Source organism: Vombatus ursinus, unplaced genomic scaffold (assembly GCF_900497805.2).
Source record: "Vombatus ursinus unplaced genomic scaffold, bare-nosed wombat genome assembly UNPS02014802.1, whole genome shotgun sequence".
Taxonomy (NCBI): domain Eukaryota; kingdom Metazoa; phylum Chordata; class Mammalia; order Diprotodontia; family Vombatidae; genus Vombatus; species Vombatus ursinus.
In genome coordinates, this window is record NW_020954580.1 from 28317195 (window position 1) to 28342645 (window position 25451).

A 25451-nucleotide genomic window follows, 5' to 3' on the forward strand; every position below is an offset into this window, starting at 1 on the left:
TCTCTCTCTCTCTCTCTCTCTCTCTCTCTCTCTCTCTCTCTCTCTCTCTCTCTCCTTAGCACCAACAGATGCAGTCTTGGGGACTTGACACATTTGGTGATCACTTCGCTGTCACCCTTTCATAACAAGTCTAGAAACCTACTATGACAGAATTAGGCCAAATCATGGATGAAGGTGGATGTAGAGTAGAGTATCTCCATCAGTCAGTTGTCAGCAAGTATTTATCAAGTGCCTGGAATCATGTGGAGTCATGGAATATTAGAGCTGCAAGGAACTTCTGAGGTTATCTCATTCAACCCTACTCCCCACCGCAACATTTTACAGCTAAGGACACTGAGGCTAAGAAAAGTTAACTAGATTAAGTGACTGGTCTGAGATCACTTAGCAAATATGTGGCAGAGCTGAGAGTTGAACCCTGGGTCACTGGAGTTTCAGTCTAATTCTCTTTCTACTGTAGCATGTAACCCAACACCCTGCCATTGGTGTCCTGTCTGGGAGGAAACAGGGCTCTGATCAGTGGAAAGCTCTTTCTTGATGGGCACAGAGTGTCCAGCATAGAGCTGTCAGTGTTTGTTGAATTAATATTGGGCTGGGTGTATCCATCTGTTCAGTATTTACTCTGATGCATGAATAGTGCAGTGTCCACTTCATTTAAAAGTCCTTTCTGTTGTCTGTGTCCCTTTGTCTCAGGCAGCTGCTCTAAATTCTCCTTGCATTTCTCCCCTAACATATACTTATGCCCCATAGCTCTGATCTTCCCAGGAAGCTCAGACAGATCATCAGGTTTAATTTTCTATTAACCTTTATTGTCTAGGTTCACCTCCCAGTTGTCTTCTTGAAGGATTAAATAATCCCTGTTTGGCCAGTCTCCTTTTGGGATGTAAAACATTATCTTATTGATTATCTCTGTTGTACTGAGGCAGGACTTGGCAACCTGTAGGCAATCAACCAATGGATTAAAGCTGGCTAAATTAATCATGTCAGAGAGATCTTTTGTATTTCTTTTCATTTTTAAAATACTATTTTATTTTTCCCAATTACATGTAAAGACAATTTTTAACGTTCATTTAAAATTTTTTTTTTGAGTTCCAAATTTTCTCCCTCTCCCACCTCCTTCCTCCCTAACATGACAAGCAATTTGATCTAGGTTACATATATATGCAGTCATGTAAAACATATTTCCATATTAGTCATGTTTTGAAAAAAGAAACAGACCAAGAGAAAAAAAACACACACACACACACACACACAAATGAAAAATAGTAAGTTTCAATATGCATCCAGACTCCATCAGTTCTTTCTCTGGATGTAGATAGCATTTTTCATTATGAGTCCTTTGGAGTTGTCTTGGATCATTGTTTTGCTGAGAATAGCTAAGTCATTCATAGGTGATCATCATACAGTATTGCTGTTACTGTGTACAATGTTCTCCTGGTTCTGCTCGCTTCATTTTGAATCAGTTCTTGTAAATCTTTCCAGGTTTTTCTGAAATCAGTCTGCCTGTCATTCCTTATAGCACAATAGTGTATTCCATTACCATCATATACCGCAACTAGTTCAGCCATTCCCTAATTGATGGGAATCCCCTCAGTTTCCAATTCTTTGCCACCACGAAAAGAGCTGTTATAAATATTTTTGTACATACAGGTCCTTTCCTTCCCTTTAAAAAAAAATCTCTTTGGGATACAGGCCTAGTACTGGTATTGTTGGATCAAAGGGTATGCATGATTTTATAGCCCTTTGAACATAGTTCCAAGTTGCTCTCCAGAAAGGCTGAATCAGTTCGCAACTCTACCAACAGTGCATTAGTTGTCCCTATTTTCCCACATCCTCTCCAACATTTATCATTTTCCTTTTCTGTCATATTAGTCAATCTGATAAGTGGAAGGTGGTACCTCAGAGTTGTTTTAATTTGCATTTCCCTAATCAATAGTCATTTAGAGCATTTTTTTCACATGACTATAGATATTTCTTTCTTCGTCTGATTTCTTTGTCTGAAAACTGCCTATTCATATCCTTTGACCATTTGAAAGAGATCCTTTATATAAAAGAGTATTCATAGCACTATTTTTTGGGGAGGGTGGTAGCAAAAAATTGGAAACTAAGTGAGTGCCTGCCTGTCAATTGGCTAAACAAATTGTGGCTCATGAACATTATATTATTGTACCGTAAAAAATAACAAATATGAGGAATTTGAAGAAACTTTGGGAGACGTGTGAACTGACACAGAGTGAAGGAAGTAGAATTAGGAAAGCATTGTACAAAATTAGTATAACAATATAAATAAAAAGAACCAGAATACGAAACTGAATAAGGAATAAAGTGACCAAAGGAGGCCCTTGAGAAGAGGTAAGACATTGTGCCATCTTCTTTTCAATGGAAATACGCGGTACTATGGGTGTGAAATGTTACATCTGTTGTCAGATACAATTGATGTGTTTGTTGTTTTTTGCTGATTGAAAAAAAATCTTTATATAAAGGGAAGGCTTACTGAATGGGGGAAAAGTAGGATTATATTAAAAAATGAATGTGATGTAAAAGCAAAAGGCATCAATAAAACTTACCCTCCTCCAAAAATAACCATTCCAATCATTCTGTACATAGATTCAAACAAAGATTCCTGTCAATGATGGCTGTTTAAATTCAGTTTTATGGTTTGGATGCTTTCATAATCCTGCACCTGAACTTTTTGATTTCAAGGCCAGGAAGAAATGCCAACAGGTATTGAGAATGGACAAGACCATTGACATGTGTCCATGTTGCTCCTTACTGCTCTGCGACTTCTGGAGCCCCTGTGACCCTGAACTTGTAGGCAGGACCAGAGGTTCATCTGAAGGTAGAGCAGGGCAAGAAGGTGGGAAGAATGGAAGAGTCATAAATTTGAGTAGTGAACTAGGACCAGGATTAGTTCAGGTGAGATATTTAGAACATTCTCTAGCCAATCAGGTTTTGTTAGTGCCTCTCTAGCATCACAGATCCAAACCTAGAAGGAACCTCCTCTAGAATCCATTCAGGACCTCATTCCCCTTTGTCTGAACTCTCTTAAACTGATCCCCCTTTCCTCTTGTCTTTTTCCTCTTTTAATTTATTTAACTCACTTTACTATGTATGTGTATATATATATTCATAATGTATTGATCTGAACAAGGTATATGAAGTACTTTTTTTTAAAGCCCATGGCATTCATTTATTTTGGCAATAGGGTCATTGTTGAATTTTTAAATCAATAATTCACTTTTAACATTCATTTAAAAAAATTATGGTTTCAAATCTCTACCTCCTTCCACACATTGTGAAGGCAAGAAATGAGATATATGAAGTGCTTTTCAAACCTTGAATTGCTATATAAATGTCTGATATTACTGTCACTACCACCACTACCACCACCGCCATCATTATCATCATCATCATTGTCATCTTTAAGGCAGTGTTGTATAGTGATTGCAGAGCTCAGTCAAAAATCAACTAGGAAGACCTAGGTTTAGGTACCATCTATGGTGCCTACTGACTATGACCCTTTGCTATCACGTAACCTGTCAGTGCTCTAGGTCAGTGTTTCTTAAACTGTGGGTCTCGACCCCATATGGACAACAGTAAAAGTTTTCTGAATGTGCATTGACCGAAAATTAATTAAAAATCAAACACGTAATGAATCTGAGATGTTTATGGCAGGGCTTGCTGCTGTTTTCATTGCAGCCTTGGTTCTGAGCACAAAGCATGCACACCCTCAAGTCATGCATTGCCAATGAACCCTGCTTAAACTTGAAAAGGAATCAGGAGTGGAAAAAGTTTAAAAAGCCCTGTTCTGGGTAACTCTCTAAGGGTTTAAGTTACAAAGAAGGTGCTTACCTACATTGGCAGAGGGAATGTCCTCATCTGCGAGTTCCTTACACCATTGTATTTTACACAGGTACAATAAAATCTTGTACCTTTCTCCTTTCAGTGGAAATATGGAGAACTATGAATGTGGAATGTTGCATATGCTTTCAAATACAATAGATGTGTTTATTGTTTTTTTGATGTTTAAAAAAAGTCTTTGAAGGGAAGGCTCACTGAATGGGGGAAAAGAAGGGTTACATTAGAAAAAGAGAATGTGATAACCCTATCCATTCTTATTATTATTCATATTTATTATTATTGCATTTCATTGTTCAAAAGCTTTCATAGATTCCTCCTTTACTTTCTGAATATAATCTATACTCCTAAGACTAGCCCACTACCATTTGGCTCCAGCACACCATTCCAACCTTTTCTCGTTCTAATTCCCTTTACATACTTTAGCTTCCAAACCGGACTATATATACAGGCCCTTCTCCCAGCACATTCAATACCTTCCCAGACTCTGTGCTTTTGCTCGCAACATGTCATACTTCTGGAATGCCCTTCCCTTATCTCTCTTCATTGAAATTCTACCCTTCCTTCAAGACACAGGTCAAATACTCTGTCTTCTGGGAAGCCTTTCCGGATATCTTCAGCAGAAGGTGACTGCTTGCTCTGAACTAACACTTTGTTAGCTTTATATACCTGGGTTATTTACATTTTAGTCATTTGTACACAGTCATTAAGGGGCAAGGATAAGGCTTCCAGACCAGAATTTTAAGTCTTATCTCCCCAACTAAATCATTAGATCTTTGGGGACAAGCATCTTCTATCCCACTTATCATCTCACCTCAGCCTCTTGCCAGGGGTAACAGTACCATGTACAGGAAAGTGCTCTGGACTTGGAGTCAGCAGAGGCAGGGGTTTAGCTCCCAGTTCTAACACTTAGAGTTGTGTGATTGTGAAGGAGTCACTTAACTTCTCAGAGGCTCAGTTTCCTGATCTTTGAAATGGGGGCAATGAAACAGCAACCTTGCCAATCCCAGGTCATTGTGATGAAAGAGCTTTTCAGACCTTAAAGAGCTATGTCAACCCAAGATACTGTTATCATAAGGGGCACAACAGGCTTAACTTGGGTGCTACTGAGTCCTCCCTTTTGTGACTCTCCCATTTGTTACTCCCTAAACTTATTTTGTATTTGCTTGTCTATGTATAAGTTACTTTCCCCAGGAAATAAAAGTGGTTTGTTTGTCTGTTGTTGTTTGTTTGTTTTTAAACAGATTTTGCTTCGTTTTGTTTTTGTGTCCTTACTACAGAGCACAAGTCTTGTAGGGTATTAGCAGGCACTTAGTAAATGCTTACTTGCTGAATGAATGAAGTAAAGAATGAATGAATAGCTGACATAAATGATTACTGAATTGAATTAGATGTTCAGGGTTAGGGCACTGGCAAAAGGTATCTTTTTTTTTTTAATAATTTTTTTTCAGTTAACAAGCATTTATTTTTTCTCCTTCCATTCTCTCCCCCCCCCCACCTTTACCTTAAACAAAAAGAAAAGAAAAACAAAACACTTATAACAAGTATGTGTAGTCAAGTGAAACAGTTTTTTGTCGAAGTCCAAAAATGTATATCTTATTCTCATCTTGACTCCATTCCCTCTCCTCTGTCAGGAAGTGGGTAGCATGCTTAATCACTGACCTTCTGGAATCATAGTTGGTGATTGCATTGATCAGAGTTCTCTAGCGTTTCAAAGTTGTTTATCTTCACAACATTGTTGTTATTATAGAAGTTGTTCTCCTGGTTCTTCTCACTTAACAATGCATCAGTTCTTATAGGTCTTTCCAGTTTCCTTTGAAATTATCCATTTCATTGTTTCTTATGGTACAATAATATTCCCTTATATTCACATACCATTTGTTTAGAAGTTCCCAAATAGGTGTTCATGCACACCCTTAGTGTTACTACTATGAAAATAGCTTCTATAAATGTTTTTTGTACATATAGATCCTTTTCCTTTTTTTTTTTTTTTAACCTCTTTGGGAGTATAGACCTAGTAGGCAACTAGATAGAGTTCTTGGAATCAAGAAGACCTACCTGAGTTCAAATCCTACATCAGATTCTTACTAACTGGATAAATTACTTAATCTATTTTGTCTCAGTTTCCTCATCTGTAAAAATGGGGATAACAATAGTATCAAATTTATAGAGTTGTTGTGAGATTCAAATGAAATAGTATATGGAAAGTACTTTGCAAACCTTTTAAAGTGCTGCACAAGTGCTAACATTCTTATTCATAGTGGTAGTAGTGGTGGTGGTAGTGGTAGTGGTGGCGGTGGTGGTGGTGGTGGTGGTGGTGATGATTGTAGTCTAGCTGGATCAAAGGATGTGCAGTTTAGTGACTTTTTGGGCATAGTTCCAAATGGCTTTCCACAACTGGTCAAAAGTATCTTAACCCTTGCTGAGCACTGTCTTCAGCGCACCCTATCAAGGTCATACTTTCCTTAAAGAATAGCCCCTGTTGAAGACCATCTTGTAAATGTGAGTTAACTGGTCCCCTAGAAAGGGAATGTATAGTGTTCCTGGATTTATTTAACGTACTCCTCTGGATGTAAGCCACTTTCTTGTTAGCTTTCTCTGCTGGCTTTGCACATTGAACCTAGAATATAAATGCTGCACCTATCAGTACATCAAGATTTCCTTCCAGCTGATTCAATACTGTTTAAATCACACTTAGCTAGGGCATTCTTTCTTCCCAACTGTATCGCATTGCTCTTATTAAATTTCACATTCTCTTTCCCAGCTTTAATCTATAAAAGTGATCCTGAAAAAGATCTATTCCATCTGTGTCTTCTTCCCCATCTTTTTGCCTTCTTAGGACAGAATTATTTGAATTTATCTTGTGAGTTTGGGAGTTGATAAAAATATTGGAGTACCTGTCTCATAGTAAAGCCCTGAGAGATCTACTCGTTATGAATGTTTATTTGAAAGAAAGATTATTCCTGGCACATAACACTTAGGCTATTGTCATTTCCAAATAAGAATTTATTTTCTTACCAGAGGGGAAAGGTAGTGCTTACAGAGGACAAGAAATCTGTTTTATCCAGTGTGTAAACTACTACCTGGAAGTAAGGTGGGTGCCTTTGGAAGTTATGCCAAGTCATTTAGGAAGCTGAGGTATCCTTTAGTGGAGGCCTGCCCAAGCTGGACACTTGACCATAAGCTTGACAAGTTGAAGGTCATGGTAGGATGCCATTTTAATTAATGGGATATTCTGGAACTCGGAAATCACTGGAATATTCTGGCAGGAGGGGATTGGATGATCTCCAAGTTCCCCTCTAACTGCAGATCCTATGATTGTAGAATTATAAACACTATTTAGCCTCACCACAGGTTCATAGCAATGGGATAATATCAAACTTAACAATATGTAATTTTAATAATATTTAAGAATAACAATATCTAGCATTTACATAACATTTTAAGGTTTGTAAAGCACTTTGCAAATATCTCATTTGAGCTTCACAACAACCCTGGGAGGTAGATACTATTATTATCCCCATTTTACAAATGAAGAAATTGAGGCAGACATAAGTTAAGTGACTTTCCCAGGGTCACTCAGATAGTAAATATGTGAGGCTGGTGGTGCAGTGGATAAAGCACTGGGCTTGGAATCAGGAAAACTCATCTTCATGAGTTCAAATTTAGCCTCACACACTTAGTAGCGATGTGACTTTAGGCAAGTCATTTAAATCTGTTTGCGTCAGTTTCTCATCTGTAAAATGAGCTGGAGAAGGAAATGGCAAACCATTCTAGTATCTTTGCCAAGAAAACCCCAAATGGGGCCATGGAGAGTCAGACACAACTGAAAAACTGCTTAACCACAACAACAACATTTCAGTCTCAAAGTCCAGCGCTCTAACACTGTGTTACCTAGCTGCTTCATTTTCTACCCTTACAAGAAGTAGACATAGAGTATAGAACTTTAGAATTGGAAAGACACTTTAAAAACATCTAGTCTGACCCACTTGGTTTATGCATATAGACAAGTTGGAATCTCAATGAAAAAACTTACTGGAGGGTACCTATATATTTATTGCAGACCCCAGTTCTCATGACTTATATTCTAGTGCCTTTCCACTGTACCAAGAACAAAAAAGAAGAGGTTTTCTTAATATTCATCCTATTGGTATGGATTTCTCAAAGTATAAAACTTACTTTCATAAATTAATTTCAGTTCAATAAATAAGCATTTATTAAGTATGGGATATATAGAAAGCACTTCATTAGTTAGTAGAAATATGAATGAGACATAATCCTTGACCTTAAGGAACTTATTTCTCTAAATCACTAATAAAATCTGAATTGTTTCTAAAATAAAAAAAAATTAGTCTAACACTTTTATTACACTTGGCTTACCCCAAATCAATTGCTTAGTCAATCAGTGAAAAAATATTTATTGAGCACCAACCATGTACGTGGCATTGTGGAACCAAATGCTATTTTGACTTCTAACCTTAACCCATCTGTCCATCCTGTTTCATTCCCATTTCATTAGTATTTACTGGCATCCATCATGAAAATTTTTAAATAATTTGCCATGCAAGTCCATCAATGACATATTGCTAATATCTATAAAGCTTGAAAAAAATGTCTAGTTAACCATTTTTTCCACCATCATCATAATACCCCAAACAGGATGGCTGTAGTACAGACTAGTTAATTTCTTGATAAATGAATTGTAATTAATCAGTCTTAAGTCTTAACCTTTTGTGCATTATGGACCCCTTTGGATTTGGTGAAGGCTATGAAAATATTTCTCACATTAATGTTTTTAAATGCATAAAATATATAGGATTAAAAAAGAAACAAAATATATTGAAATAGAGTTATCAAAATATGAAAAAAATCAAAATCACAGATCCCCTGAAGTCTAGATATAGACCTACCATAGTAGGGTTCTGTGGACCCCAGCTTAAGAATCCCTGGTATGGACCAATGATTGTATGGATCATTATTTTTAATTAGACTGTTTGACAAAATTGACGTTAAGTTTCTTTTAATGTATTCCAAATTTTCCTACATATCTTCCTAAATATACTAGTATAGTCTATAATTTCACATTTTAAAAGTTCATTTTAAAAGACAGGCAATGTTTATTTTTTTTATTCATATCTAGTACTTTCATTACCAAAACAAAACAAAACATTTTAACAACCCAGAAGCATAATATTGAATATCTTGATAGTATGAACTAATTTATAATTTCTTTGTCTCTGACTACTTTTATTTCATATTTCCCATTTTCCACTAATCTCACCTCCTCCAGCATATTCTCACTAAAACCCAGGAATTGTCCACCAAGGAAATAATATTAGTATCTTCTTCATAAAGTTCTGATACTACAGAAACACCATTTCCCTGCCCTTCCTATCTATATTACCTAATTAACTCAATGAGATTTGTTTCAGAACTGTTACATTAGAGAAACATTGTAGTGTTATGCGGGAATTTTAATTATAGAAACACCCTTTGGAATCAAAATCTTATCAGCATTTCTTTTAAAATAGTTTTAATATGGTGACAGTGGCAGGTGACTACTAGTGTGGGGGTAATAGTGTCCACACATGATGAGTGCTTAACAAAGGTTTGTCGGTTGATTAACTGACTCTCCTAGATCTCCTCCTGCCCTTTCAATTGTACATTTGTGTCTTTCTTTCATTGTTTCCTCTTATTCTACTCCTTTAATATAGGCGTGCTGTAAAATAATAATTTTCACTTTATTCCCTACTCACTCCCTCAATGATAGCAGCTACACCAACTCCTGTCCAGGTTGTTGGTTTTAACTCTAACATCTCAGAACTCTAAGACCTACATTTTGCATGTATTGATTTTCTAATTGCCTGCTGGACGTTACTTAGGTGTCTTACTTGAAACTCAATATATCTCAAACTGATCTCATCAACATCCCCTTTCAAACCAACTCTTCCTCCTGACTTTTCTTTCTCTATTATTGGCACCAACATTCTGCTATCCAATCAAGTTTAAAACATCTCAGGCATACATATGACTATTCACTTTTCCTCTTACTTTAGGCCTTTTTAGCCATCAAGGTTTCTTGATTCTTGATAACCTGTCTTTCACAGCTATATTTCCTTTACCTCCCACTGCCACTACCCTTATCACATCTTGCCTGGACAATTGCGGGTACCACCTAACTAATTCCCCCATATTCAGGCTCTTGCTACTCCAATTCATCTTCCACATCACCCTCAGGGTACCCTTTCTTAAAGCACTACTTGGATCCTGTCACTTAACTGAGGTGTAATGTACACTGGAAATAAGATATCACTAGGAGTCCCAAGACTCGAGTTTTAATTCTGACTCTAAAAGTCATTTCATTTCCTCTAAACCCCGGTTTCCTCAGGTATAAAAATGGAGATAATAATACTTGCATTTCCTATTATGAGTCAACATGGTGTTAAGAGTTGTCCATAAAGTCAGAAATACTTGGGTAAGAGTTCCAGCTCTGATACATATGTGCTGTGCCATCTCAGACAAATTATTCAAACTTTCAATACCTTGATAACTCTCTAAGGTTTTCTAAGTTTCATGGAATGTTCCAACCCCTATTGATAGAGAAATTTCCTTAATGGGAGTTCCATGGTCAGGTCCCCAAATAAAACAAAAAATTATTTCGTACCAAATTAGATAATGTAAGTAAAAGGCTTTGAAAGCTGTAAAGGTCTATATAAATGTAAGTTTATTATTGTTTTCGTTATCATCATTGTACAGAAGACTTATGTCTTCTCTCATTTCCTACTGAATATATTCTGAACTCCTTTAGTCCAGAGTTCATGGCTCTCAGAACTCTGCCCACAACCTACCTCTCTTGTTTATTTTTTCTCACTACTTCCATACAATCCCTACACTTTAGCCGAACTGAACTATTTGTTCAGTCCCAAATGTGCCTTGTGGTTTCCTATCTCTGTGCCTTGGCTTTCTACCACTTCTGCCACCTGAAATACTCCCTCCCACGTCATTCATGACCTGTGGGGATCCTGTTATTCCTTCTGGGCCCAGCTCCAATGGCCTTTCTCCATGGAATCTTCTTGGATCAGTCCAGGTGAAATGTTTTCTCCCTTCTTTCATTTCCTGTGCAGAATCCCAGTTTTTGGTGGGGGAGTATGTGGAGAAGATGGACAAAGTTGTGGAGGCATGGCATGAAGACAGGCTAGACATGAAGAAAAGGCAGGGATATGTTTAACCATGAGGATCAGTATCTGAAAATAAGTTAACAAGCTTGAATGCATAGGTTTAAGTGATGTGAGTGAGAGATTTAGAAAACCGTTAAGACAAACATGGCACAGGTTGATAGTGAATGACAGATGGCATCTGACTTTGGCATGTGATGGGATAGGAAAAATAAAAAAAATGTGCTTTATGTATTTTGAGTAAAGATGCTTCTTTATTCAAGAAGATGGAGGTGGGGGGGAATGCTTGGTTCAGCTGAACATTCCTCAAGACTGTGAAGTTGGAGACGATAAGGGGAATTCAGAGATATATTTGTGAAACTTAGCTGCTGTTGAATTTAAAGGCCAAATACTATTACTGTTGCATGAGGATTTGAAAAGGGTAAATATGAAGAACTGGAAGGAGATATTGATCAAAGTATTAGTATATTTGGGAAAAATGGAATTAAATTAATTAAATTAAATCCAATTAATATTGGACCTAATGTATTTTGTTTCTTCCATTCAATTCTACTCATTTTTGATTGAGTTGAAATGAAGTTAGTCAGGCCATGAAAAAGAAGTAAAACCTAATAGAAATAATAATAATAATAATAATAATATATATATAGCACTTTGCAAAGCACTTTGAAACTATTTTCTTATTTATATACACAGCAGCACTGAAAGGTAGGTACTATTATTCCCATTTTACAGGTGGAGAAACTGAGGCAAAATAATGTTAAATGATTTGCCTACGGTCACATGGGTAATATTTTTCTGAAGCAGGATTCAAACTTAGTTCTTCCTAGACTCTACGTCCAGTACTCTGGTCTACTGTCCTACCTAATATTGATATTCGTTAAAAAAAATCCTTAATTGTTATTAGTAGAAGCTTAATTATTTGGAACCTTTTGCACCTTTGCAAGGGGAAAAAAAGGTTAGATCTAGGAAAACAATTTAATGGCAGGAATTTCATAAAAATATGGAGTTATCAAAATTTCATTGATTCTTCTTTCAAAATGTCTCTTCCTTTCCATTATGATGTCAACACTCTTGTCTAGAGTAATAGCACTTCATTTTCTGACTAATCACAGTTACCTCTCAAGTAGTTGCCTTCCCCAATCTCTGCCATTTATTACTTGGATTAATCTTGCCAAATTGGATTAATTGGATCAATCTTGCCAAAATACTCACTTTCATCTTGTTGCTACCTGCTCATGAAGCTTCACTGTCTTCCATTTGCCAAATGAATAATATCTCACCTTTTCTGAATGACATTCATGGCCTCCATAATCTCACTTCATGCTTAGCTATGCCCACTTTTACTTCTGTGACCCCCGAGACAAACTTTGTGGTGCATCCTGGCAGTTCTTATTGTCCCCTAGACTTTGAATGGTCTCCTTCATCCTTCATCATATCATTTCCCTCTCCTAGAGTACATTCTCCTCCTCATTCCCAAGCATATCCATCTTTTAAGCCCTATCTGAATTTCTTCATTCTCCATGAGGTCTTCCTAGTATACATTCTCTCTACTGACTTCCTCTTGCTTTTAATGTCCTTGCATCTCATTTTAGTTCTTAGTCATAGATATATATGTGTGTGTGTGTGTGTGTATATATATATACACACACACAGACATACACTTAAATACATATGTGTATGTACACACACGTGTTTATATGCATATACATATATATGTGTATGTATATATGTATATGTGTATATATATGTGTGTGTATGTATACATATACACACATATATCACCATTTCATATGCATATGTCTTGTCTAGCCAACATAAAATGAAGGCCCTTCCAGGACAAGGAATGTATCATCTATATCTTTTCGTTCCTCCTGGCAGTTAATGGCCAAGTGGTCAATAATTACTAATTGAGTTGAGAGAAGATAAGAATTGGCATGTATTAAAATGTACACTGGATTGTCAAGTACACAGATGAATACCATAGAAAATGGTATTATTCCTTCATCTTGCTGAGCTAGACAAATGTCCAGGGTAGGGGGAGCAGGATGTAGATTGCCTACTGACTTGTTTTCCAAATACCATAAAATATCAGAATTGGTCTTAGATGGGGAAAAGTGGGGATGGTGGTAGGTGGGGGAAGAATGGTGGTGGTGTTACTCCTCATTTCTTTCTCATAATGAAGAGAAGTGAAGGCCCTGGTCCATTCTTATATCTTTACTTGTTATATTTCCTAGGATTGGAAAAAAGTGGTCTCTCAGGTAACATGAAATAGGGAAGGGGACAAATCTGTTAAATTCTGTTGTCATTAGTGCTTTTCAAAATTTGAGGGTTAATCCACAACTTGTGAAATTCTGGTTACTCTAGGGTAGGGAAAAATAAGAGTTTATATAATTCAAGACAGTCCACTTTGGTACTTATTAGTCAAAGAAAGTATTTGAGAGAGAGAGTGGACTGGAAATGAACATTGTAACTTTTTGAAATTATCAGAGACTTTGGTTTTTCCTCCAGTTACCCTCTCCAGGAGCATGGCTAACTGAGAACTAGCAGTAGCAATAGTCAGAAAACCAACAAACAAGCAAACAAAAAAAAACTATCAAAAGATGTATATACTGGGTCCTTTAAGGAATAACTAGAAGGACATAAAAACACTGAATACTCTCTTGCTCAGAAGAGGTTTGCTCACCTAAGGGAATAGATCTATCAAGTGCCCTCCATAGCTAAGACTTAGATTTGAAACAATGGCTCCTTAATTTGCCACTCTGTTAATGGCTGGCTGATTTGTTCCTTTTTTTTTTCTTCCAGGCCTCTGATATATTCTTAAAAACCTCTTAGGGATTTTATCCTTTCCGTCTGAGGCATTTGTGCTTCATTTTGCCTTTTGTTCTTCAAACACCTTCATCTCCTTTCTTACTTTCATCTTTTGAGAGGTTCAGAATAAATCTGCCTATGGTGTGCACTAAATAATTTGGATAAGGCTTGTAATAAGTTTTGATGTGTTAAGCTTCTCAGAATCCCAGAAAATATTCCCAGCTTGTGTAAGTGGAAGATTAATTCAGAAGATCTTCGAAGTTCTAATTTTTTTAAAAAATATATACACTGTCTCTACTGATGATTGATAAATATTAGCATTCTTCTATGCTGGTATTTCTGATTATAATTGCAGAGGTGGTTGGTTGCTGAAAGGTTCATTGCTGTTTCAAGAGGAGCAAAATATTAATTGTCTCCAGCTTAATAGTTATTAAGGGGCAGCTAGGTGGCTCAGTAGATAGAGTGCTGGGCCTGAAGTCAGGAAGTCCTGAGTTCAAATCTGGCCTGAGACACTTGCCAGCTGTGTGACCCTGGGTAAGTCATTTAACTCTATTTGTCTCAGTTTCCTCATCTGTAAAATGATTTGGAGAAGGAAATGGTAAACCACTGTAGTGTCTGACAAGAAAACTCCAAATGGGATTATGAAGAGTCTGATGTGACTGAAAGAAATCACTAATGGTTATTAAACATCTTAAAAATTAGTTTTCAAAATGTATCATTCTTTTTTTTCCAGATTTTATTAATTTATTTATTTTTAGTTTTTAACATTGACTTCCACAAGATTTTCTCCCCATCTCGTCTCTCCCCTACCCCAAGATGGCGTGCATTCTGAATGCCCCTTCCCCTCATCTACCCTACCTTCTCTCTCTCCCACCCTTCTCTTATCTCCTTCCCCTTTTATTTTCCTGTAGGGTGGGATAGATTTCTATACTCCATTGCTTGTATATCTTATTTCCCAGTTGCACGTGAAAACAATTTTTAACATTTGTTTTTAAAAACTTTGGGTTCCAAATTTTCTCCCTTCCTCCCTCCTCACCTACCTTCATTGAGAAGGCAAGCAATTCGATACAGGTTATACATGTGTAGTCATGCAAAATACTTCCACAGTAGTCACGTTGGGAAAAACTAACTATATTTCCCTTCATCCTATCCCCCCGTTTAGTCTACTCTTCTCTCTTTTGACTCTGTCCCTCCTTAGAAGTGTTTGCTTCTGATTACCCCCTCCCCCAATCTGCCCTCCCCTCTATCATCCCCTTGCTCTCTTATCCCCTTCCCCCTATTTTCCTGTAGGGCAAGATAGATTTCCATACCCAATTGAGTGTGTAAATTATTCCCTCCTTAAACCAAATCTGAGGAGAATAAGATTCATTCATTCTTTCACCTTCTCCCATTTCCCCTCCACTGTAAAAGCCTTTTCTTGTCTGTTTTATATAAGATAATTTACCCCATTTCACCTCTCCCTTTCTCCTTCTTCCAGTATAATCCTCTCTCACCCCCTAATTTTATTCTCTAGATATCACCCCTTCTTCAACTTCAACTCACTCTGTGCCATCTATCTATCTATCTATCCATATAATTTTTTTTATCCTCCAACTACCCTAATACTGACAAAGATCTCATGAGTTACGAATATTTTTCCATGCAGGAATATAAACAGTTGAACCTTCATAAATCCGTTATGATTTCTCTTTCCTGTTCACCTCTTTATGCTTCTCTTGAGTCTTGTATTTGAAAGTCAAATTTTCTATTCAGCTCTGGTCTTTTCATCAAGAATGCTTGAAAGTCCTCTATTTCCCTGAATGTCCATTTTTTCCCCTGAAGGATTATACTCAGTTTTGCTGGGTAGGTGATTCTTGTTTGTAATCCTGTCTTTTTTGACCTCTGGAATATTATATTCCATGCCCTCCAGTCCTTTAATGTAGAAGCTGCTAAATCTTGTGTTATTCTGATTGTGTTTCCATAATACTTGAATTGTTTCTTTCTGGCTGCTTGCAATATTTTCTCCTTGACTTGGGAACTCTGGAATTTGGCTACAATATTCATAGGAGTTTTCCTTTAGGGATCTCTTTCAGGTGGTGATCGGTGGATTCTTTCAATTTCTATTTTGCCTTCTGGTTCTAGAATATCAGGGCAGTTTTCCTTGATAATTTCTTGAAAGATGATGTCTAAGCTTTTTTTTTTCAATCATGCCTTTTAGATAGTCCATGTATCCGTATCCTTATTCTAATGTATTCTTATATACACGTACTTTGTGAATGAATAAAGATGGTAACTATATCTAAGCAAATATGCATGTTACTCCTAAATGAGTTGCATATTTACCTGATACCATTTGCTTATGGTATCATAAGGAAGGAATAGGCTTAACTTCTTATGGTTCTCATTTGAAGTGTGTGTGTGTGTGTGTATGAGTGTGTGTGTGTGTGTGAGTGTGTGCGTGTGTATATATGTGCGCACATGCATGCACACAGAGATGAAGTGGGTAACAATAGTATGACTTAGCCCAAAGAAGGTAATACAGAAGTGAATAATTATTTCAGTGTCATTATTAAGAATATTTTGGGTATGAGGTCAAAAATTTTGGTGGTTTGACCTACAAATGACTGAAAGCCCAGGTGAAGCCTTAAGGAAATGGGTCAGAGATAGTTCATTGCCATCCCCCCTCCCCGCTGTGTCATATTTTCAATTTTATTTTGATCAATATTTTTTATTTTGATGAGGCAGCATGATGCAGTGGATAGAACACAAGACTTGGAGTACGGAAGACCTGGGTTACAATCTTGCCTCTGCAATTGATAAACTCTGTGACAAGTTGCTTAATCTATCCAAATCTTTAACAATTTTTCAATACTTATCTGCTAAATTATCAATAGATTCACCAATGAGATCATAGGTCTTTGACTCAGATATACTTGTTTTGGTCCAGTGGGCTCATCACCTCCCAAAACCCCACCCCAAAACTCTCACATATATACATGTGTACATATAAACACATATACAGAACATTGCCTCAAGACAATTAAGCATAATCACAAAATAGAGTGAATATGAGTGATAATACATTTTTTTTCACTTTTGTAATTCATTTGTTACCAGAAAGGAGAAGAAATATATACTTCAATTTGGACTTTATGGTGCATTGTCCATTGTATTTTCTTTGAGTTTTGTTCATTTTAATGTTGGCTTCATTTACATTTTTTGTAGTGGATTTTTGGGCCTGCTTTTTTACACTTTACCGCTTTAGACAATCCTTCCTATATTTCTCTGAGTTTTTGTTATTTGTGGTTCATTTGCCATTTTTTATAGCATAATAATATCTGGAGTTAGCTGCATAATGTATTGGATAAAGCACTGGATCAGGACCTGAGTTCAAATTGGGCCTCAGATACTAGTTTTGAGACTGTGGGCAAATCACTTAACCTCTGCCTCAGTTTCCTCATCTGGGACAATAATAGCACTTAACTCCCCAAGTTGTGAGGATCAAATAAAATATTTGTCAAGGGCTTAGCACATTAACTAGCTCTTAGAGAGTGCTTAATAAATGCTTTCTTGCTTACTTGTTTGCTTGCTTCCTGCCTTCATTTTGTATTCACAGTTTGTTCAGCCATTCTTGATTTTTTTTGTGCATATACTTTACTTCCAATTTTTTGCTTTTACAAATGGCACTATCATGAATGAATATTTTGTCCTTTGAGTTCTTTTCTTGATGACACTAACCATTGCCTGAGGCTATAAAAGCAGTCATGGGATCACTAGGTCAGAGGGTAGGGATAATTTAGCAAGTTTTCTTGCATACTTCTAAATTGCCTTCCAGGATTGTAGGAGATTTCTTCACTTCACCATCCGTGAATTTTCATGTCCAGTTTCCCCTAATCCTTTCAAATCTAGTTTTCTGATCTTTTACTATAGTTTCCAATATGATAGGCATGAGATAACACACCAGAATTGCTTTAATATGAAGTTTTCTGATTATAGTGAACAGCTTTTCGTATGGTTGTTGATAATTTGCATCTTAAACTATTTATATCCTTTGAGCACTTACCTAAGAGGAAATGTCTCTTTGTTCTAAAGATTTATGTCAAATTCCTAGTGATGTTCAATATCAGACTTATATCTGAGTTATTTAATGAAAATATTTTCCCAGGATGTATCTTTTCTTATTATTCCAGTTGTATTGTTTCTGTTTGTGGAAAAGGACTTCATTTATATATGATCAATACATTTAAAAAAAATAATTGCTATGTCTATTTATTATGTTTCCCCCATTCACGGTTGTGGAAGTTGAGAAAATTACATTACTCTACTTTGTTTTTTCACATGACAAATTTTTTTTGTCATGTGTATTTAAATCATTCACAAGTTTGGAATTGATTTTTGTATATAGTATAAGATGCTGGCATACATCTATTTTCTGCCAATTTCCCACCCAGTTATCCCAATGGTTTTTTTTTTAGAATAAAAGAGTCCTTTCTGTAATAGTTTTATTTGCAGATTTTTTAGCACTGCATTGTTATATGTGTTTCTTTCAAGATCTTGCTTCTCTAATTTAATCTACTAACCTCTTTGTTTTTTTTTTAAATCAAGTACTCGATAGGATTTAAAAATTTATTATGCTTTGTAATTCCTTTTGATATTCCTTACCTTTTGTTCCTCATCATAATATTTGTAATAATTTTGTCCAATTCTTGTATCCTTTTGTCAGGTTGATGAATCTATCAATCTTCATACAAATATAGATAGTATCATTTTTTATTATACTGAGACCATTCAGACACAAATATTGATTATCTCTTTAATCATTTATCTTCCTTTATTCCCATAAGAATTATTTTTGTTTTGTTTATATTTCACGTGTCCTAGTAAATGTTCCTAAATATTTAATATATTTTTTCTTTTAAATTTATTTATATGTCTTATGACTACATTTCATCTTGCTACTTCAATGAAGTTTTTTTAGTTGTTGACGTCCTAGGTTTTTTTTAAGTAGACCATCATATTATCTGAAATAATTTTACCTTATCTTGCTATATTACTTTAATTTATTTTTCTTGTCTTATTGCTGTACTTAACATTTCCAATCATAATCCAAATAGTAGAAGCATAAATAGTGAACATTCTTGCTTCATGCCTCACTTGGGAAAGTTTTGAATGTTTCTGTGCTACAGCTTCATTTAGATGATTATTTTTGAAATATTAAAAAAAAAGATCTTTTCATTCCTGTGCTATCTTTTGTAGAATGTGTTTTCTGCTTATGTTGATATAATTATGTCTTTTTGTTGTACTTTACTGTCCCCAGACAGTATCCAAACTATATGGATACGTATCATCTCTTTCCTTGTATATTCTACCTACATTATCCTTGACATGCTTAAGAAGATAAGATCATATCACAGTACTTTTTTTTAACTACCAAAAAAACCAACAAACCAACAATCATTTTATCTAACTCCTGCGCAGTCTACCCGACTTTAAACATACAATAGTAGGACAACAGTTTATGCTTTGACCATTATTATGTGAACTCCATTAAATCTAAGAACAAGAAAAACAATGCAAACAAAAACAACATCATGTATTCAGGTAGCACCTGGCAGTTTGCTTGGTGCTTTCACAAAGGATTTTTGAGTCAGCAAGACATGGGCCTCAAACTTTATGAAATACTGAGAAAGCCACTTAATGTCTGGCTTCTTTAGTTTCTTTATCTATAATATGGAGATATTAGTAGCATCTACTTACTTCATAGAATTGTTGCTAGGATCAAAGGAGAGAACATACAAAGCGCTTTGCAAACCTTAACACACTATATAAATGCTAACTTTTATACTGATGTTCACAACAACCTGAGGAATTAGACTGGGCTGGTATTATTATCCCTATTTTGCTGATAATGGCACTGAGACTTAATGGTTAAACAACTTCTCTAAAGTCACTCATTTAGAATTTTAGACCTGGGAGCAGGAGTCTCATTTTCTTATTCCTTATCATGTACTCTGTTCACTGATCCTCTAGAAGGGGGAGTTATTAAAGGGTTAAAGCTGGTTGAGGAAAGATAATAAGCTCCATTTCAGTTATGCTTGGTTTTAAGTGACATCTGTCCCCATGGAGATATATCTATAGCCAGCCAAAAATACACGACTGGAGTAAAGGTTAGAGGTTAGGGCAGGAGATGTAGGTCTGAGAGTCTTCTGTGTACACATAATAATTGAAACCATGTGAGTAGATGAATACTCCATATCAGTCAGTGGAAAGAGGGAAGGGGGATGGCTCTGGGTCAAATATTGTGAGATGGTTGGAAGTAATAATATATGGAAGTCAGGAAGGCAGAAGAGATGTGATTATAGGAGAGGTATCACAACTATTAAATTGTTTGATTTAATTTGTAAACGAGTTGTCTGTTTCTTGACAGTTGACCGTGTGCTTCATACTTTTGAAGACATGATAAAGAAACAAACTCTTCCCCTGGGCTTACAATATAAGGACAGTATATATTATAAGAGTCATTTTTTCCCCAGACATCTGCAGGTCTACACGGATACTCAATGCACAGCAGAATTTTCCTAGACTCCACCAAGCTTACTTACCAATGCCACTAATCCCCATGGCGTCATGCAGGTACTTGTGAAAATGCCACCCAAAAAAGTCTCATCTGCTTTGGTGGGTGAGAAGGGAGGATAATGGAGTAAGTTTCTTTTAGGAAAATTTTCTGGTTAATCATAATCCCTATCTGGAGATATGAAGCAATGGGATCTATTTAGCTTTCCATTATAATCACAATCAAACTAGGAAAAAAATATTTTTTTCTGACCTTTGAGAGTCTGTTATTTATGTTCTCTATGGTTAAAAAAAAGAAAAAGAAAAAAGCATGGTCAGCTATATTCTGCACAAATGTTCTTAGTGATGAGATGGTGAAGCAATGGATTCCTTCTGTTGTGTGAATGGTTACAGAATTTCACCTCCCAAATTATTTCCCTCCTAAATGATTTAGCATGAGATAAATAGGGTAACGGGCATTGTAGAAGAAGGAAGAATTGCTTTTATAATTGTGTATGGAGTACCCAAGAAGCCCTCTATTTTGTTAAAAAAACATTTTGGAAGGGGGAGATGGATAATACTTTGAATTTACTAAGTCATCAGTATGTAGAAACGTGGCCAGGCGCCTGTTTAGTAGAGCGTGTGACAGTAGCATGGAATATGGAGGAGTTAATATTTTCTGAAATAACTTTCATGCTGGAATTTACTATCTTCTGTATGTATAAATTTGAAACATTAATGTGCCATTCTAGATGTTTACATTTAATATGCGTGCAAATTCGGGATGCATCCTAGGTGCAGTGAACATCATTTATGAATGCTTACTTTCCATGTTTGTTAGTAATTTTGGCTGTTTAAAAATTAATACTTTAAAGAAATACACATTTTAAAGTATTTGTAATGATTACCTTTGGTTTAAAAAGAAAACAATATTCAGCTACTCTTCTCCCAGGGGGAAAAATGTAATGTTTAACAAAGTTATGCAGAGTGTCAAAGGTTAGAGTATTTTTATCTTTACTACAAATTGGTTTAGATTAAGTGTTGCAGATGATTGTCTCAGTTAACAATGCTGGAAAATATGGTGTTTACAATGAGTGATTGCAAGCTATGACATTTTGGTACCATTATGGATGAGTCATTCCAGTGATAAACATACACTATGTTACAGAACACCATAATGTATTTTTAAATGTAAAAAAGATAAGTAGAGCACAATATAGCCAAAAGCTTAGAAAGAGAGAGTCCCAGGTAGAGACTTTGTAGGAGCTCTAGCTGCCATTTAGGCTTGTTGTCTTGACAACTAAAATACAGTCATCATGTCTTTCCCCAGGCATGAAATCTTAGGGTCACCTTTGACTCTTGCACTGCTCTTTCCTCCTCCCTCATCCAATTCATCAATAAATTTGACTTCTGCAACTTCTTCATCTTTTGGATTTTCATTTCCCTTACCATCTCCATAGCTAAGCCCCCAAGATCAAGCATTCCTCTTTCCTGAAGAGGTAATTGAAGCTTCTGCAGTAAAGACTTTTGGGCATCTCTGTTGCTCACCTTTTCAGCCAATTGAAATGAACACAACCAAAAGTCTTCCTTTTTTCCTACCACATAAATGATGTCATCTTTCCCATTCCACAAACCTCCTGTGGCTCCGTATCATCCTCTGCATCAACATAAGCTTATTTTTCTTCCTATAAGTCTGCCTAGCCTTATGATTCTCTTTCTTTTCTCCTATATTCTTTCTTCTGTTATCTTTGTACTTCATGTGTCTCATTATTGCTATTTACTTTCAGGCTACCATTTGTATTTGAAATGATTTTCCTTTCCATCTATACCCACACTCTTCTTCCCCCTTTTCAACCTTACAGTTCCTTCCTCTTTTTCACAGTTACTTCTTTTTATATGAGAATGAACAGCTAGGTGGTACAGTGGATAGAGGGTTGGAGTCAGGAAGACTTAAACACAAACTTGTTAGTAGCTGTGTAATCTTGGGTAAGTCACGTAACTTGTTTGCCTCAGTTTCCTCTACTGTAAAGTAATGATAATAATAGCACCTACCTTGTAGGGCTGTTGTAAGTATCTGATGAGATCATATTTGCAAATCACTTAGCACAATGCTGGGCACATAGTAGATGCTATATAAATACAAGCTAGTACTACTAGTACTACTACTACTATTACTACTACTACCACTACCACTACTATTGCTACTACTACTGTTATTATGCAGTGAAAAGAGTCTTTGGAACCACGATCAGAAAATTGAGTTTGAATCCCCACTCTGATACTTATTACCTGGGTGATCTTAGATAAGTGATTTAATCCTTATGGGACTCAATTAACATCTTCAAAATGAAAAAAGTTGGACCAGGTTATTTCTGAATTTCCCTTCAAATCTTGAAACAACAGACATGTAACTATCATCTGACAATGATTACCTGGTGATCCTCATGGAAGCTGGGTAAAATGAATAAAATATTTGATATGATGGCATCTCCCCATATTGCATTGTGAATTCTTTCATGTTTTAATATACATATTTTTTAAAATGACATGGCTTCCATCATCTACTTACCTGACATTCTATTATCTCAAAGCAATCATTAAAGGTAACATGCACCTCCTTCCACTTGGGAAGGAACATATGGAAGGGCTAGAAAATCTTTACCTGAGGGCAGAGGTAATATGGAGAAGTGGATAGAGTACTAGACTTGGAGTCAGAAAGACCTCGGTTTTAATATCACTGCCTATATTAACTAGTTGTTTAGCCATGGGAACTTTCAATTTTCAAGACTTCTCTTTCTAAACTTAACAGTGATGTCTCATTTGCCAAATCTAATGACCTTTTCTCAATCCTCACCCTTCTTGACTTCTCTCCTGCATTTGACACTATTTATCATCCCTTTCTCCTAGATACTCTCTTTTCTCTAGGTTTCCATGATTCTGCTTTCTTCTGGTTCTCCTTCTACATATCTGATAGTTCTATTTTTGAGTTCTTTGCTAGATCTTCATTTAGGTCATGCCCCACTTATCATGAATTTCCCCCAAGGCTCTATCCTGGACCCTTTTCTCATCTTCATCTATTCTATTTCACTTGATGATCTCATAAACTTCTGTGGTTTCAGTTATCACCTCTATGCAGATAATTCTCACAACTACCCTTCATCTTGGCTCTCCAATTGACTTTTGAACATTTTGAACCACATTTCTTGTAGACAACCTAAACTCAACATGTCCACAACTGAACTCATTATTTCTTCCCAGATATTCCTTTCTTCCTATATCTCTTTTACTGGCAGGGGTACCATCATTCTCCTAGTCATCCAGGCTTGCAACCTAGGTGTCATCTTTGACTCCTCCCTCTCTCTCACTCCTCATACCCAATAAGTTGTCGGGTTGTATCATTTCTATCTTCATAATATCTCTTCTGTATACCCACTTATCTCCCCTCCCCTATACCCCCAATCCTGGATCAAGCCTTCACTACCTCATTCCTGGGCTATTTCAACAACCTTCTGATTGGTCCCTTTGTCTCCCATTTCTCCCCACCCCAGTCTATCCTCCATTCAGCTGTCGAATTAAAACTCTATTTTGGATAGAGTGCCAGGCTGGGAGTCAGGAAGACTCATGTTCCTGAGTTTAAATCTGACCTCAAACACTTACTAACTGTGTGACCTTGGGCAAGTCACTTCACCCTGCTTGCCTCAGTTTTCTCATCTGTCAATTGAACTGGGGAAGGAAATGGCAAACCACTCCAGTGTCTTTGCCAAGAAAACCTCAAGCAAGGTCATTAAGGGTCAGACATGACTGAAAAATGACTAAACAATAATGAAAATACAAGTCTGACCTTGTCAGTATCATCAAATCCAGTGACTCCCTATCATCTCTAGGATCAAATATAAAATATTTTGGTTTTTAAACTCTTCATAAATAAGCAGGCCCTTTCCTACCTTTCCAGTCTTCTTACATCTTACTCTATACATATTCAGAGATCTAGTGCCCGCGGTTTGCTATTCCTTACATAAGACACTTCATCTTCCATCTCTGAGTATTTTCTCTGGCTGTCTGCCTGGAGTTTTCTCCTTCCTCATCTCTACCTCCTAGCTTTCTTGGCTTCCTTTAGATCCCAGTTCAAATGCTACTTTCTTCCAGAAGCCTTTCCCAGTCTCCCTGAAGAGTGCCTTCCCTTTGTTGCCCCCTCCCAATTTATCCTGCCTACATACATACATACTTATTTGCTTTTTTGTCTTCCTCATTAAGACTATGAGTTCTCTGGGAGCAGACCTCCTTCTCCTTTTGCTTGTATCCTTAGTGTTTCACACAGTACCTGACACAGAGTGGGTAATAAATGCTAGTTGATTGATTGATTTGAAAGTATGCTCTGACTGGACTTGAGGTCATTATACATGTGGGGGAAAGCACAACTGGGTAAGTACTATTACTGCTTTTCTAATGAATGCATACCAAGAGAAATTCCAAGGATTCATTACTGCTTTTCTGCTATTTGTGAATAAGCCAAATTAGAGCTGCTTTTACCATGCTACTCTGACCGAGCAAAAAGGACAGTAAGAATTATGAGGAACGTAGCTGAACTATGTCTTACATGTACTTTGAGGAAGGGGTGATAAAGGCCATGATTTCTATTAACTTATCCTAAAATGGGAGAGAGAATTGTATCCATTTATTCTTCACCTAACTGCTTTATGAACCTCATGTTGTCTGATAGCCTCACAGTTGTTGGGCTGAATGTAGTGGCTAGGTTTGAATTTACATTGTCATTTCTGTTAAAGCTTTCTGTTGTCTGTTTTAAGGGATTGTGCATTTGTCTTTTCTATCCCCAAAGAAGAAGCTGGCATATTAGATAAAGGGCCATTCTTCTGGTACTTCAGTGTATAAAGCTAGTGTATCCCTGGTAGGCACTATTTCTCTGTCTGAGTCTTTACCAGGGAAATGAATCTAGTTATAGGAGCCAGTTTTACTGATCTATCCAAGAGCATGCTATAGAAGAAATTTATCACAATAACAATGATCTAGCCTTCTACCAGAATCCAACCATATCCATATTCAGATTAGACCACAGAGTAC

The 25451-nt window shown here is 36.4% G+C and overlaps 1 protein-coding gene across 5 annotated transcripts in view; it reads left to right on the forward strand.

Moving 5' to 3' along the window:
* Positions 1-25451, forward strand: part of ENOX1 (ecto-NOX disulfide-thiol exchanger 1) — a 548229-nt gene that overhangs the window by 149 nt on the left and 522629 nt on the right. The gene's annotated exons all lie outside the window — the stretch shown is intronic.